Below are 15,057 nucleotides of genomic sequence, written 5' to 3' on the forward strand. Positions count from 1 at the left end.
AAAGGGTTTGCTTTTTCAATTATCTTTTTAAAACTTCCAAAACATAAATTGGTAAAGGGTTTGCTTTTTCATTTTTCAGTTCAAAAATAAAAAAATAAAAAATGGGAAAAGGGTTTGCTTTTTCTTTCTTTCTGTTTACAGATTCAAAAACGATAAACGGTAAAACACGGTTTGTTTTTCTGTTTTCGTTTTTAAGACGCATAAACAGTTAACTGGTGTAAACGATTTCCTTTTTCTGTTTCTGTAACAGTAAGATTAAGATTAGGGTAAACGGTAAAGGGTTCGTTTTTTCCATTTCTTTTAACAATTTTCAAACGGTAGCTGATTGGAAAGTATGTACATTGACCAAGTTCGACAACTAATTTTATTAACTTTTCATAAGGCACGCATTTCAAACGTAATTATTAAACGTACAGCTGTAACTGGATACACGTACAACTACAGCAGTTCAGATAACATTCATTTTACCATCAGTGCAGTTTAGTTCAGTTATAAGGTTCAGTTCAGTGATTCTGAAATCAATTATGAACAGGGCCTTACCATCTAAATACATGTACATATGCATACTAAATTAACCCAAAACTACAACCAACATATGTACATCTAATACAATCTCAGAACCCAATAATAGCAAAAACTGGAAAACCAGCCAAAAACTGCAGGACATTTTGACACTAGCTCACATGAATATTCATGAATTTGGTCATTTAAACCTTCAAACACTAAATTTGACCTCTGACCGTAGCACATTACAAGAACGACGTGCACCTGGACAAAGAATTTCAGAACGTTAGCAGAAGTACATTGGATAAATTATTCATAGTACTGCAAAAACTACCGTACATGTAATAAGTTTGCCCTAATAACATAATTAAAACACATTTACCCTAACGCCATTCAGTGACTTAATACAGTGTCAATTAAAGTAAACAAGTGATTTAGCTAACTTTTGAGCCTAGTGAAACTCGTGGTGTTCGGTTTCTGATGCGTTGATCTAAAATTATAATGATGAGATAGCGCCCTCAAGAATCTGGCATCAGTGAAACGAAACTCGAAACGAAACATTGTTAATTTAAACGCATTCAGTGTATGAAAGGTCTACGCTATTATATGATTTCACTGTCCTCCTTAGTCATTGTTTGCAATTGCAAAAAAAAAATGATTTAATTGTTTTGATTTTCGTGACAAATTTGCTTCTTTCAGATTTTCAATTATGAAATGTTACAAAGTTATCTGTATGTAAACACGCCATAAATGTATGACAATTAAATAAAACATAATGTTAATAATGAATAGAAATGTGGCAAAATTAGGTCAAAGGCATACATAAGAACAATGACCCCAAACAGCTGATGGGTGCCGCGCAAAGTACATTACTGTAACAGTAATTAAAGCAGGTTACAGGGTAATCTTTAATACATTTTTTAATAGCGAGATTATTGTCAAATGATTGTTTAATATGATACACGATTGTAAATTAAAGACTAAAGTCATTTAGCAGGTGCCGCGCAAATCCCACTTACATACAAGGCACATATAGCATAGCAATTTTCTTCTTTTAACTTGAGACAAGTTGTTTGAAATTGAACAAACACGTTTTGACGTTGTTAAAGTATTAACATGTTTGTTTGATGGTCTTCATAACCATTGTTTGATGGTGGTCAAAATGTTTTCCAGAGACTTAAACAATAGTTATTCGACAACAAGATATATTGTTACAAACAACTTGAATAGATCAAACGCACAAAATCTTCATTTAATATCAAGCCACACCTCTTAATTAAAATGAATTTCAAAGTCCACCAGCAAATCACTGAACTCCCAGAACATCACTATTGATAAAACGAATTCACAGTCTTAAGGAACCAAACTGATTCCCATTCAACAAAGCAGAAACTTAGTGTAGAAATGCTACAAAACGGATTTTTTTTTTTTGGGGGGGGGGGGTGTGCACACTTTCTGCAAAATATGTGACTTGAAAGAGGCACCATAAATATTTTTTCTAAAGAAATGATGCCACTGTTCTTAGGACGCCTGCTGCCATCTGAGGCATTTGTAGTGCATCTTCAACTGAACTTTGAACGCACTGTTTACCTGCACTGACAACTACTTTTTTCTTTTCACTTGTCGAGAAGACACCAACAAATATCATACCCACAACGTGCCCAGGAATAGTAAATTCTGGTAATACTAATGAAATGGCTGGAAGACAGAGGTTGAACATTGTCTTAACCTCATCACTTACTGGAATATTCAATTTTTCAAAAAGAAATATCTCTTTAACGGATGCCTTAAACGCATCAATTCCATTTGCAACCCATGCTTGAGTCTCCGTCTCTTGTGATGCAAGTGCACCCTTGCCGTCCAACTCGTCCGCAATTGCGTTTAACAAGGCCTTTGCCGTTTTCTCTTCGCAAGTTTTGAAACCCAAGACCAACCCACGAATAATGCCGGAACCCAAATTGTTCAAATAGTTCCTGCCAAAAACTGAAAGAATTCTCTGTACAGTATTCATCTCGATATCACAGAAATCCAACAGTAGTACCTCACTGCATTTGAAAAATGCTGTAATTAATTCAAAAATAATGTGTTAAAACAATATTAGATACACGAAATAATTGGATCATGCTTGTTGTGTTATCTGTTAAAATAAAGAGTCTGGATTTGTTTAGAGTCCCCCCCCCCCCAAAAAAAAAGCAATCGCTTGCCATTGCCAATGTATCAGATTGGCAGTCAGTAGCCGTGTCACGCACGCAGCCCTGTTTGACCTCAGTTTCTCGTCCCGAAGTCAAGCACGCATGGCCCAAAAGTGTATGCGAGATTTCAGGAGATTTATTCGAGACTACATAAAAACACATAAAGTGCCTCGATACATGCACTGTTTGGCAAAGATGGCTAAATAAATGAAAAGTTGAAATCGCGTGCTTTATTTTGCTGTAGTACCCTATAAGGAATTTTATCATTTGATCATTTTTACTTCCAGTCAGCGGCTTCCCTCCTGGGTTTTGTTTTGGTTTTTGTTGTTGATATTTTGTTTTTGTTCCGTGGGGTGTTGGGTTGTTGGGGTGTTTGTTTGTTTGTTTGTTGGGGTGATGGGGTGTTTGTTTGTTTGTTTCATGTTTATTTTTTATTATTTTGGTTTATGGCTGTTGTATCTGTGGCCTACCTATATGTTTCCTTGTGTTGGTGTATATTATGTTAGTTGGTCAGCTTCTAATTTTTCTTTATTCATGATGTATATGTACTCATTATGATTCTCAATTGCTGTATTGGTTGTGTGTAAATTTTTACTTTTATACTTGGATTAGCTTTAGATTAATTTGTTTTGCTTTTGGGTATAATTACTATTAGATCCATATTTTGTTCCTGGTTTGTCTTTCTGTCTTTAGTTGTCGGTCTGTCGATAGGTCTTCGTATAGTTGCTCATTTTTGGTTGTTTCTGTCTGCCCATAATGGTCTTGTTATACAATGTACTTGTCATCCTCTTAAATGTGTACATGTATTGTCTTTTTATCATTCATTATATTATTCTTGGTCCTACACATGCCCTTTTTTCATTAGCATGTATCTTTGCTTGATTAGTTTTGTTCTTAGGTTTATGCTAATGTGCTTGTATTTTTATGATTTTATTATTATTAATCTTAGTGTAATAATATGTTATTTTTAAAGGTTGTTCATATTTGTAAATTAGTTTTGGTTTTTCTATTTTTGTGAATGATTGTAAAGCGCCTTCTACGTCATTTTGGCGCTATTTAAGAATTACTATAATTATTATTATTATTTTGATAGCAAAAATAACTGCTTTGAAAAACATTAAGTGTCGTTATGGCCTGTCAAAAAAAAATCATATTTGTTATCAACAAGATCGAGGGCCGATAGTTTTTAGGTGTACATCCGATTCTTAAATAAGGCCGAAACAAATGGCAAGGCTTGGTAGATAGAGGAAAGTATAAGCTTTGTTTTCATGTGAAACACGTGCAGGAGACTCCTAATGTTTGGTCCAAATCGGCGGTTGAAAAAAATGAAGACCTTGGCGAGATTTCATGATTTGCAATCACATGTACGCGTGTAAACGAATGTAAGTAAACCGACGTACAAAATGTACGTTGGCCTGAAAACATTGTGAATAGCACGTGCAAACGCGCAATGAGTGACATGAATATTATGCAGGCCCTACTCGAGCTCGTATGGGTCGCAAGGTCACACCGTGTTCCTCGCTTTATACTTTGCAATGGGGACGATCTTTTTGCATTGTCAAAAATGTTGTAGGAAACATTAGGTGTACATCGAATTCTTAAAATATTAACGACACCACGTCCACGAGATTGTTTGTATAGATGAAGGTTCACTCTTTCGTTTGATTACCTTAACATTTAGGATGCTTTCGTCGTACTCGGAAAAAAAACCAGAAATTGCATGACCTTTTATTTAGTCGGTTTGTCCGTGAAATAATATCGTCAAAATGCATCGAAATCCTTTTTTTTTTTAAACAAAATACACTGATAGATGTATAAAGTAGGTGTTTAACTACCTAAAACAACTTTGTTTGTTTGGATCGGTTATGGTTTGCCATGAAAATTGAGAAGTTTCTAATCAAAAAGCACTTTTTACGGCCATCGTTCGCTGGCCTCGCGTTGCTTTCAGTTGTGTGGACTAGAAAATAGAGGAGCTACGCGTGACACGGCAACTGACTGATCGGGGCGTTGACATTACAACTATGTGCAACAAAGCTCAGTCTTGCGTTCCTTGGTCTGTTAGTGGATGACTTATTAGGTCAAGATGATTTAATGAATGATAGTAAAATGTGTCTAATGCAAGTAAAGTTGATTTACTTACACTTATGACAACGCTCTTGACTCCTCGGCAATTAACTCCACCTGAAATTTGTACAGAGGTTTGTTTTATTCAAATGGTAAAAATGTAAACTGAATGTTAAATAGAAAACAATAATAGTTTAGACGAACATATTTCTGGAGAAACGTGTGTCATTTCGTTGTATCGTAAGAACTTTGTTTCCCTTATTCTAAACAGACTTTGGTTGTTGAAAATAACAATCAAACTACAACTAATTATTTAAGTAGGTTCCATCCACAATCTGTAGTGCAGTTCTTTAATCGAATGATAGCTGTTTCAAAATACTGACGGTGTTGCAAAAGTGCAAAAGTGCAAAAGGTGTACTTGTATACACATTCAAATCGTGGACTATGATCAATAGAGGAAATAGGGTCCGACGGTACACTGCTTTGTTGCGCGTTTACACGAGTGCATGCGAGTAGGCCTTCATCGTGTAATGGGAAAGGTTTTTTTCATTGTAAGCCAATTAGGACCGAGTTACAGTGACTTTTTGCTGTCCCCACAGCGTTTTCGGTCCCCACAAATACCTCACGGCGACGAGTGTACGAGTGTTTGTCCCCACAACTACGGAACAAGAAATATAGCGTTTGTTTATGGTTTAAATAGAGTACACACTGGTTACGCAGCATCGGGTAACTGAGGACAAGAGTCAAATCGAAGACGACCTCGATTATGCAACGTGTACAAAACTAATGGGAGCTGTTGCAAAAAAGGAGAGTATAAACAAAAGATCGTAGACGAGGAAAATAGAAAATCCTTGTTTTGCATCAACATTTTGTGAATACATGGGGTGAGTGAGTAGAACTTGATCATGGTAAAATCGCCTCTGTCCCTCGAAGCTTGCGAAAGGTGGCTAATCCCTAGACGCTGATGAAACGAAGCATTGGTATGTAAATAAATTAGCACTAGCGGGATGCCGCGCTTCGCGAAAATTCAGGACAAAATGGCGCGGCCCTTGGTTCTTGGAAACCATTACGTCACGCAACCCATTTTTTTCCCGACGACACTTTTTTATACATCCAATAAAGCGGCGCTGAATTGCATGCATGCAGTTGCGCTCACATCAGTCCAGACCATTTGCATAGCCACTGGGGGGGGGGGGACCGCCCCCCATGAAACCTTGTCGCCCCCAGTCGCCCCCCCCCCCACTGAGATTTTGAGTTTCTAAAAAAAAATATCATTGATCTAAATCTAAATAGTCGCGAATGATCCACATGATGACCACTGAGAAACGACCCTTCGACCGGCGACCGCGGACCAGTAAGCTGACAACCGGCGTGACATAGCGCATAATGATAATCTAAAATGCGTATTAACACCCACTGCACTGCTCGCTCAAACCACGGAACACGTATTATAGACAGGTGGTCCGTCAGCGATATCTCGCGAATCGGCCACACACAAACTTTTTCCTCCATTCATATAAGCTAAATAATAATAATAGACCCATTAAAATTCCTTGAAATCAGTCCCCCCCCCCATAAAACCTTGTCGCCCCCCCCCCCCCAGTCCCCCCCTGAGATTTTGAGTTTAAAAAAATATCATTGATCTACATGACGCCATGGGCGTCAATCTTGGGGGGGGGGGACAGGGGGACTGGTCCCCCCTCCCACACTTTTTAAAGGGTGGGGGACACAATATCGAATGCGCCCCCCCCCCCCCGCGATTTTTGAACTCGTGTCTCATTTACAGGGCCCTATTATATACTACAATGTATCTTTTGCTAAGAAAATATTGGTTCAAGTGGTCAGAAATTGCCTCAGATACGCCACAGAGCATATAGGATCCAATTTTTTTCGGGGCCCTTAAGTGGGCCCCGAACCCCACGCCTATAGCTCAGAATTCTGGTAGCTGATTCAATGACTCCAACCTCGAAAACTATGTTCAATAATTTTTCTTATGCCTTTAGCTGAGAAAACCTCGAAAATTATGCTTAAATTATTATCTTTTGTGCTAAGATAATTATTGGTTAAAGTGGTAAGAAATTGCCTCAGATCACACCACAGAGCATCGAGTATCCATTTTTTTTCGGGGCCCTTAAGCGGGCCCCGAACCCTACGCCTATAGCTCAAAATGCCGATAGCTGATTCAATGACTCCAACCTCGAAAATGATGTTCAAATAATTATCTTTTGCTAAGAAAATATTAGTTAAAGCATGGAGGAAAGTGGTAAGAAATTGCTTCAGATCACACCACAGAACAAGCCGTAAGGGCTTCGCGCTCGCATCAGTTCTGATCAAGGTATATCCCCCCCCCCTCACTTTTGAGAAGCGATTGACACCCCTAAATGACGCCCCCCCCCCCCCATTTTCTTCTTGTTTACATTATTTTGAAAGTAAAAAAACCAGTTTATATGGAGCTTGGATGGAGAAATCAGGAAGTGGAGACTTATTTAATTTTTCGACACTTTGATTTTCACTTCAACATATACCCGTGTATGTTAATTTCAATTTACAACCAAATCATACCCATCTGAAACAATTTCGTTATCAAATCCTGAAAAATCCTGACAAAAATCCTTTTATCTTAACCCAAATTAATCCTGGAATAGTCCTGAAATAAACCGTCATTACTACAAATATAATATAGTTCAGTGATAAAGGCTCTTTCCACAGTAAACTTGCAGTATAACTATATATGTGTTAGCAGCTATATTGTTTATCAAACCATAATTATAACTCACCAAGACAGGACCGCCAATAAGGACCGCACGCTCTATCAGCCCTCTCTCGGCTCCAGTGAAGCTAGCTGACCCTATAGTGCAACCTATACACGTGTAAATAAATGACAACGTACTTGATTTAGCTGTGTGTGAGTTGAAACGTATTATGCAAAACTCGATCATACTCTCGAACTGAAAGTGTTTAGACTCTATATCAGACTATAACCTTCTCTTACTAGTTTCGAAAACGAACGCTGACAGATCACTACTTTACAGGAATGGTGACCTAGCGGCGCGAAAACTAGATGTAGGCTTGTGCTCACACTAGTGGCGTGGCGCAAGCACTGTACCTCAGCTCAATCCGTATCCTGCGTAATACCGTTGTGAATGCACGTACGTAACATTATTGGACAATAATACTACTTCCCTTTGTTTTGTATTTACATAGGTTTACCTAGGCTGCATAACATGTTTTTTTTTTTTTCATTCGAGAGCCGAAATGGGGTCAGTCTGAAATGAAAACCATAGCCTAGATTTGAAAAGAGACACACTATTGCGGAAGTGGAATTTTTGGGGGATTTCTGCTGCAAGTCAAATGTTGCGAAATTCTTTAGAATGTGGGACATTCCCATTACTCATTGCATTTTAACTAATCCAGGCACGCAATTCTCCAGTTCACGCACCGAGGCCAGCTCTCTTCAATGGTTATATCATCGTGCCAGTGGAATATTTTTTTTTTCGGAGAACCTAATGTTGTTGGAATTATTTTGAAAGTATATACATTTTCATATGAACCTTGAGGGACAGACATCAAGTTTGGAAAATTGTTGAGAATTGTAGACACCATTAAATATGTTCATATTCAAAAAGTCTGTACCGGTCCCCCTTCCTTTGAAAGGAGGCAGCATATTAAACACTCTAAAAGTTGTTAGAAGAAAGTCCCCAACAACCAATCCAACAAAATATCGTACACTTGACCAAACATAAAATGGAAATTAAACACTTGTTTATCGAAAAAAAAAAAGTTTCACCCTACCTTGAGATAGAAGATCAATGCAAAGACAGTGCAGCATTTCACAAACTTTGTTTTCCAAATTGGCAACACAGGCCAGTCCCGGGGCAATGTGTTTTCAGCTCTAGGATAGGCAACATTTAAGATCCCTGGTACCGGATTTGTATGTGAAAAAAACGCGCATTTACACTTCCCCGGCACCGTCGATCTGTGCCTTGACGCAATAATACGACTTGGTGAGTTAACAAGCAAAGAAACTAGTTCCCTTTGTTGTTCTTCGTTGTATTGAATCGGACGTGAAAAGGGGATCTGGGAATTTTCGCTGGAAATACCCGGGTACGTTACACTGATGCAGATATAGTTTGGCATGTATGTATATCAGCCTGGCTTTTTCGGCTAGATTTTTTTCCCCAAAAAAATATGTCAGATCTAGCAGAAAATCGGTTAAAACGGTCACGCAGCGTTATATTATACCGTGCACTTTACGTAACCCCGAGACGGTATGCTGCAGTCAACGCCGGTGGTACGCATTGGGGTACCGGTACGATACAGGGCGGTGCATGCGCACTAAACTTGGACAATTACTGACTTAATTTCAAGTCTTGGGAAACCACCGTCTATTGATACCACCTCCTAAAAACTTTGAAGAGATATTATTACTTGCAAGCTCTGTAAAAATGTGTCCATTCGTTCAATCATTTATACCTTGCATTTCATACTTTGTATCCTCAATCCTCCAAATTCATCCGTCAACCATCGATCTTGATTTTTTTTTTTAGGGGAAGGGGGTTGTAGAAGGAGGACCACTTGTATTTATTGATTGATTTAAAACCATCTTTAATGGGGGTAACCCATCCAGCAAATGCTGATTATTTTGGGGCCCTCACATACAAAAACTGTATCAATCCTTCAAGATCCAGATGATTAACCCTATGATGTAGGATTCAATAATGCATGGAGGAACAAAAAACAAGTAAAGCCCTAGAAGACCTTGACGCCGCGCCAGCCAAATAGCCAACCAGCAGCAAGTCAAATGACCAGCAAAGTAAGCAGAACAAATGGCCCGGCAACTATCCGGAAAAGGTAGCCAGCCAACAAGCAAGTAATAGCAAGTCAAGCAAGCAGGCAAGCCATCTTACAAAGCAGACATCATATAGCAAGCCGACTAGACAACCAACTAGCCAACCAAGCAGCCACTCAAGTAGCCAGTGATTTAGCTTGTTAACTAATGGTATTATTACAACTCTAAATAATCGACGTTTGTAAGACTTAAGCGTGATGTCATTCATTAAAAAAAAAAATCCGCTTGGAATTCTGTGTATTTTGTGTGACTTCCAAGTACGTATTTCTTGAATTTAAGTGGTAGGCCAGCAAGAAAACATGTTTTGTTATCGGTATCCAGACCGACGCTAAACCCTGGATGTGAATTTGATCAGCAGTTTATTATTGAATGTTTTTTTTGTATTGGGGGAGGGGTAACGAATATTGTTTTCCTTGAATGATTAGTTTTAGCGAATTATAGCCATACACATGTATATGTTTGAGGGTGACACAAAACAAAATCCAGTCTGCAATTCTTGTTAGTATTCAACAAAGACCCTTTCTACACCTATGCCTACTTTGAAAGCTGTCCTTCAATATGTTCAGGTACACATGAGTACTATGCGCGGATAAATCAACAAACATGCTATGCCATGAACAAGGCATTTGTGTGCCATAACTATTATGAAAGCCGTTAACCTTTAGCGCGCTCATTCAGGCACGGCCTGCGGGTGAACCGTTTATAGCCCGGGATTTTCCAGATTTCTTGATTCTTTTCTATTTAGACGTGAATTGGTTTTCCCCGTACGTACTTCACAAACACTGCAGTTAAGAGAATTGTATTCATCGATTTGTATATTGTAATCCTTTTGGAAAAAGACCAAGAACCATGGCTAAGCCTACGTTGCTTTTCTTAACATAATATTCATAACAGCATAAACAGTAAACTCGTACAAAAGAAAACAAATCCCCCAAAATCCTCCCCCTAAATCCTCACTATTCTATAATACAGTGTATTGGGTTTTGCGCGCCCTTTGCCGACGTATTAAACAACACACTGTAAATCACTCGGGTGGGACTGGAACCCGCAACCTCCTGCTTAACAGTGAACACGTTATTCTTATAAAACAGTGTGCAATTCTACAATAACGACGTTTGAAACCTTAAAAAATGTTTCCTTCTTTTTGAGGTTTGTATAGGTCCATTGCTTTCATGCGAAGTTCCTTGGTATTGACCGATTTCATGTGCTATCAATGGAATAATGAATAGCTGTACAATTAATTCATTATAAGCGAGCAAGTGATCAGGCCATTGTTGCATGTATTTGTACGTCAACCACCAAATGTGCAGGTTGATATGATGACAGGTGAACTAACAACTGGCTAAAAGCTACATGCACCGCTAGCCAGCCAACAAGCCAGCCAGCTAGGATCCCAAGAAGCCAGCAATGCAGCTAACCAGTCAACAAACAACCCAACTAACTATAGCCAGCCAACTAACTATCTTTCTAGCAAGCCAGGTGGCTGTACAACTAGCAACATACAATGTCACGGGCAAACCAACTTGCCTGCCAACAGGCCAGTCAGACGTTACTGCCGGCCAACTGACAAAGTAGCCAACATATTGGCCAGCCAAGCCAACTAAAAGCAACTTGACCTCCAATATTTTATTCAGCAGCAAGAAGCATGAAGCTGCACATGTTTATTTGTTTGCTTGTTTTTTTTTTCTTTTTTCTTTAGGGTCAATAGGTTCAGTGTTTGAAACGAAAACATCTCTCCTTGTTTATTTCTGAGAAGCTGAATACTGTGTGTTTGGTCCTGAGCCAGCTACATTGTAATTGGTAAATGCTTAACCCTAAAGGGGCCGGGTTATTTTGACCATCTCTCAGCCGGGTGGGGAGGGGGGGGGGGTTTGCGGATTCCGCCCCCCCCCCAAGATCTCGGCCATCGAGTGACAAACAATTTTGAAACTCAGCACATGTATAGAGCAACTCTTCCTTAACATGCCCAAGAAATTTCATGACTATAGGTCAAAAGGTTTTGGAATTATGGCTAATTAATTATTCATATGTATGAAAGGCAATTCTGCTCGGTGTACACGACGTATATGCGAACATTCAGTTTTCACGGCGCGTAGCGCCGGAAAATTTTTCGCTACGGGCCAACCCGTGGTCCGATTTTTATGTTTTTGGTATCAAAAGATGCGCAAAGCTCGAGGCTAAAAAGTCAGAACAGCTCGGGTCGCGAAAAAATTTATTTTAGAAGCTATCGCGGAAAATGTTGAGGGGGGGGGGCGGATTCCGCCCCCCGGCCCCTTTAGGGTTAAACAAGTATTTGTGGAAGTGTTTACTGATACTTGTAACCAAAGCCACCCTCCCACTCAATCACCGCTAACCACAAATCATTCATTCATGCATTATGACCCATTTGAGACCACAGGCGGCTATTGAAACGGCAGAATTTTCTGCTGGAGATGAAAAGACTGTTCCATTTTATCAGCAGGGGCAATTCATGTTAACTTGGGCAACTGTACACAAGCTTATGGAAAGTGTACACAAGCCCAATAATGTATTACATGGGCAGTTTTGTCAAATTATAACTTAATTAATTAAAAATCGTCGCCCGAGCAAGCATGGAATTAACGCTACTCACATGTTTATGTTTTATTTTGTCCAGCCACATGGTAAACATGCCCGGGGTCATATATCAATAAATCCTTGTATGGACCACAGTACATCCACCAGAGGAGGGAGGGGGGGGGGGTGTCACATGGCAGACCTGCAAATCGAATCCCGTAGACCTCAGTGATAATTACGCGTCCTCTCCTTAAAAAACAATATGAAATATACTCACAGCTCCACAATGTTTAAGACTCCCAACAAATTAAAGCTTGTTTTATACTATTTCGTTTTCTGCTTAATTTTTGCTGTATTTATTGATGTATTTCATTCTCTAAACTGCAGTTTTTGTGAAGTACATACGGGGAAACTAATTCACCTTTAAATAGAAACGAATCAAGAATCTGGAAAATCCCGGGCTATAAACGGTATACCCGCAGGCCGTGCTTGAATGAGCGGGCTAAAGGTTAACGGCTTTTATAATACTTATGGCACACAAATCTATTGTTCATGGTAAAGCAACAACTTGCTTGTTGGCTGGCTACCTTTTTCCGGATAGTTGCCGGGCCATTTGCTCTGCTTACTTTGCTGGTCATTTGGTTTGCTGCTGGCGTCAAGGTCTTCTATGGCGTTACTTGTTATGTTCACCCATGCATTATTGAGTCCTACATCATAGTGTTCATCATCTGGATTTTGAAGGATTGATACAGTTTTTGTAATGTGAGGGCGCCAAATGATCAGCTTCTGCTGGATGAGTTACCCTCATTAAAGATGGTTATAAAATCAAAGATGGTTTTAAATAAATCAATAAATACAAATAGTCCTCCTTCTACTAGCCTTGGTCAATGCTCTCCTCGTTATTCGTCCCGTACGCGGTCAATCGTCGGCATATATCCTCACGCGCTATGCACATGCATGTAAAAATACAGCGCGAACAGCGACCTCACGCGGCCACTATTTTTATGCAAATCAGGTGAAGACGAAGTCGAGCCTTGGATCAATCGTCGGCAAAAGCTTATGTTTGTCTTTACTTTGCGCTAGATTTCCAGCGCACGACCTCGTATGCGAATACAGATAAGTATAGGCGGGGCTAATATGTGGAGTGTCCAATCACACCTTGGTAAATCCGGACGTCATCAAATTATTTGCAGCTATTCCACCTTTTGCGGACGTGACATGAACCACAGTTTTTGTGCATTGGTGCCGTGTGCAGAGACACACAATGTGTACGTGTATGGATTATGTACGGTGCCACGTTTCACTATGCAAGTTTCCACGTAATGATCGACCAATAAGAAAACGACATTTAAGGTCAGCTAAGGCTATTAACATAATGAGCACCACCCCCAAAACCTCACATGGACGATTGAACCAAGGCTCGACTTCGTCTTCAACTGATTTGCATAAAAATAGTGGCCGCGTGAGGTCGCTGTTCGCGCTGTATTTTTACATGCATGTGCATAGCGCGTGAGGATATATGCCGACGATTGACCGCGTACGGGACGAATAACGAGGAGAGCATTGACCAAGGCTATCCTTCTACAGTCCCCTTCTCTAAAAAAATCAAGACCAATGGGTAGGCCTAACGGATGAATTTGGAGGATTGAGGATACATAGTAGGAAATGCAAGGGGTAAGTGATTGAATGGACACATTTTACAGAGCTCGCAAGTAAAATAACTCTTCAAAGTTTTAAGGACTTGGTATAAATAGACGGTGGTTTCCAAAGACTTGAAATTAAGTCATAAATTGTCCGGGTTTAGTGAGCATGCGCCCCCCGTATCGTACCGGTACCCCAATGCGTACCAAGTGCACTGTATAATATCACACTCAGCGTGACCGGTTTAACCTATTTTTCTGCTAGATCTCAAATATTTATGTTGGAAGAAAACACGAGTGTAGCAGAAAAGCGAGGCCGATATACATACATGCCAAACTATATCTGCAGCAGTAAAACGTACGCGGGTATTTCCAACGAAATTTCCCCGGAGCCCCTTTTCACTTCCTATTCAATAAAACAAACTTAACAAGTCTACATCCAGATGAAGTATGATGTGGAGCTTGGAAATTGGGAAACATGTTTTTTTTTTTTTTTTTTTTTTTTGGGGGGGGGGGGCTCATTTGGATCTAAAAGTCACATTATTGGTACCTGAGAATCAGGTATCATTAGAAGAACATTCACGAAGTAACCATGTGTGTCTTGAAAATATGTAAATTCTAAAGTGCTTGTTTATCAGAAATTTGATTTTTCAGCCAATATTGCAGTTTATTTTGAATATGACAGCTTAAAATCAACTTTGATCATTTTGGTTAAAAATATGATTTTTAAAATTTGGTATTTTTGATTTTCTGGATATTTAATGTAATAATTGTAGACATCTATGGAGCAAGTCCCATCCATGAAGGCAAGTTTTAGACCAAATAGGCTACACGAATTAACAATCACCATTTTAAGATAACAAAATGTACAATATATATAGGCAATATTTACTAAAAAAAAGTTTCAAAATCGTGTTCCTAAATGCAACACAAGTAAATGTTGGTTATTTAGCAAAATCATGCCTGTCTGTGGCGATTGATATGTTTTGTCTTCCTATAAGAAAAGGAAAATTCAGTTTAGGTTATGTTACTCACCTTGCAATGCGATACTAACAAATAATATGAGTATCTTGGAAAGAGACAAAAGTTGTAAATTTCTGATTAAAGGGAAATGTGTAGGTAAAATATCGACGGCTACCATGCGATCCCCAAAATGAAGATGGCGAGAACCGCGATGCATCGTGAATGCACATATTTGTATCGATTCGCATGACATCTACAGGAAATATGCCATTCTTAAGGTTGAAGAAGATATAAACAATTTATAGCCTTT

At 39.2% G+C, this 15,057-nt stretch overlaps 1 long non-coding RNA gene across 1 annotated transcript; it reads right to left on the bottom strand.

Moving 5' to 3' along the window:
• Positions 1-1,944: 1,944 nt before the first annotated feature.
• LOC119735507 lies at positions 1,945-7,856 on the bottom strand. Its single transcript, XR_005272186.1, has 4 exons — positions 7,753-7,856; positions 7,538-7,620; positions 4,837-4,877; positions 1,945-2,565 (listed from the first exon to the last, which is right to left on the bottom strand). It is a non-coding gene; the product is annotated as an uncharacterized LOC119735507 (long non-coding RNA).
• Positions 7,857-15,057: the final 7,201 nt, after the last annotated feature.

This window comes from Patiria miniata, unplaced genomic scaffold (genome assembly GCF_015706575.1).
Source record: "Patiria miniata isolate m_02_andy unplaced genomic scaffold, ASM1570657v1 HiC_scaffold_29, whole genome shotgun sequence".
Lineage (NCBI taxonomy): Eukaryota > Metazoa > Echinodermata > Asteroidea > Valvatida > Asterinidae > Patiria > Patiria miniata.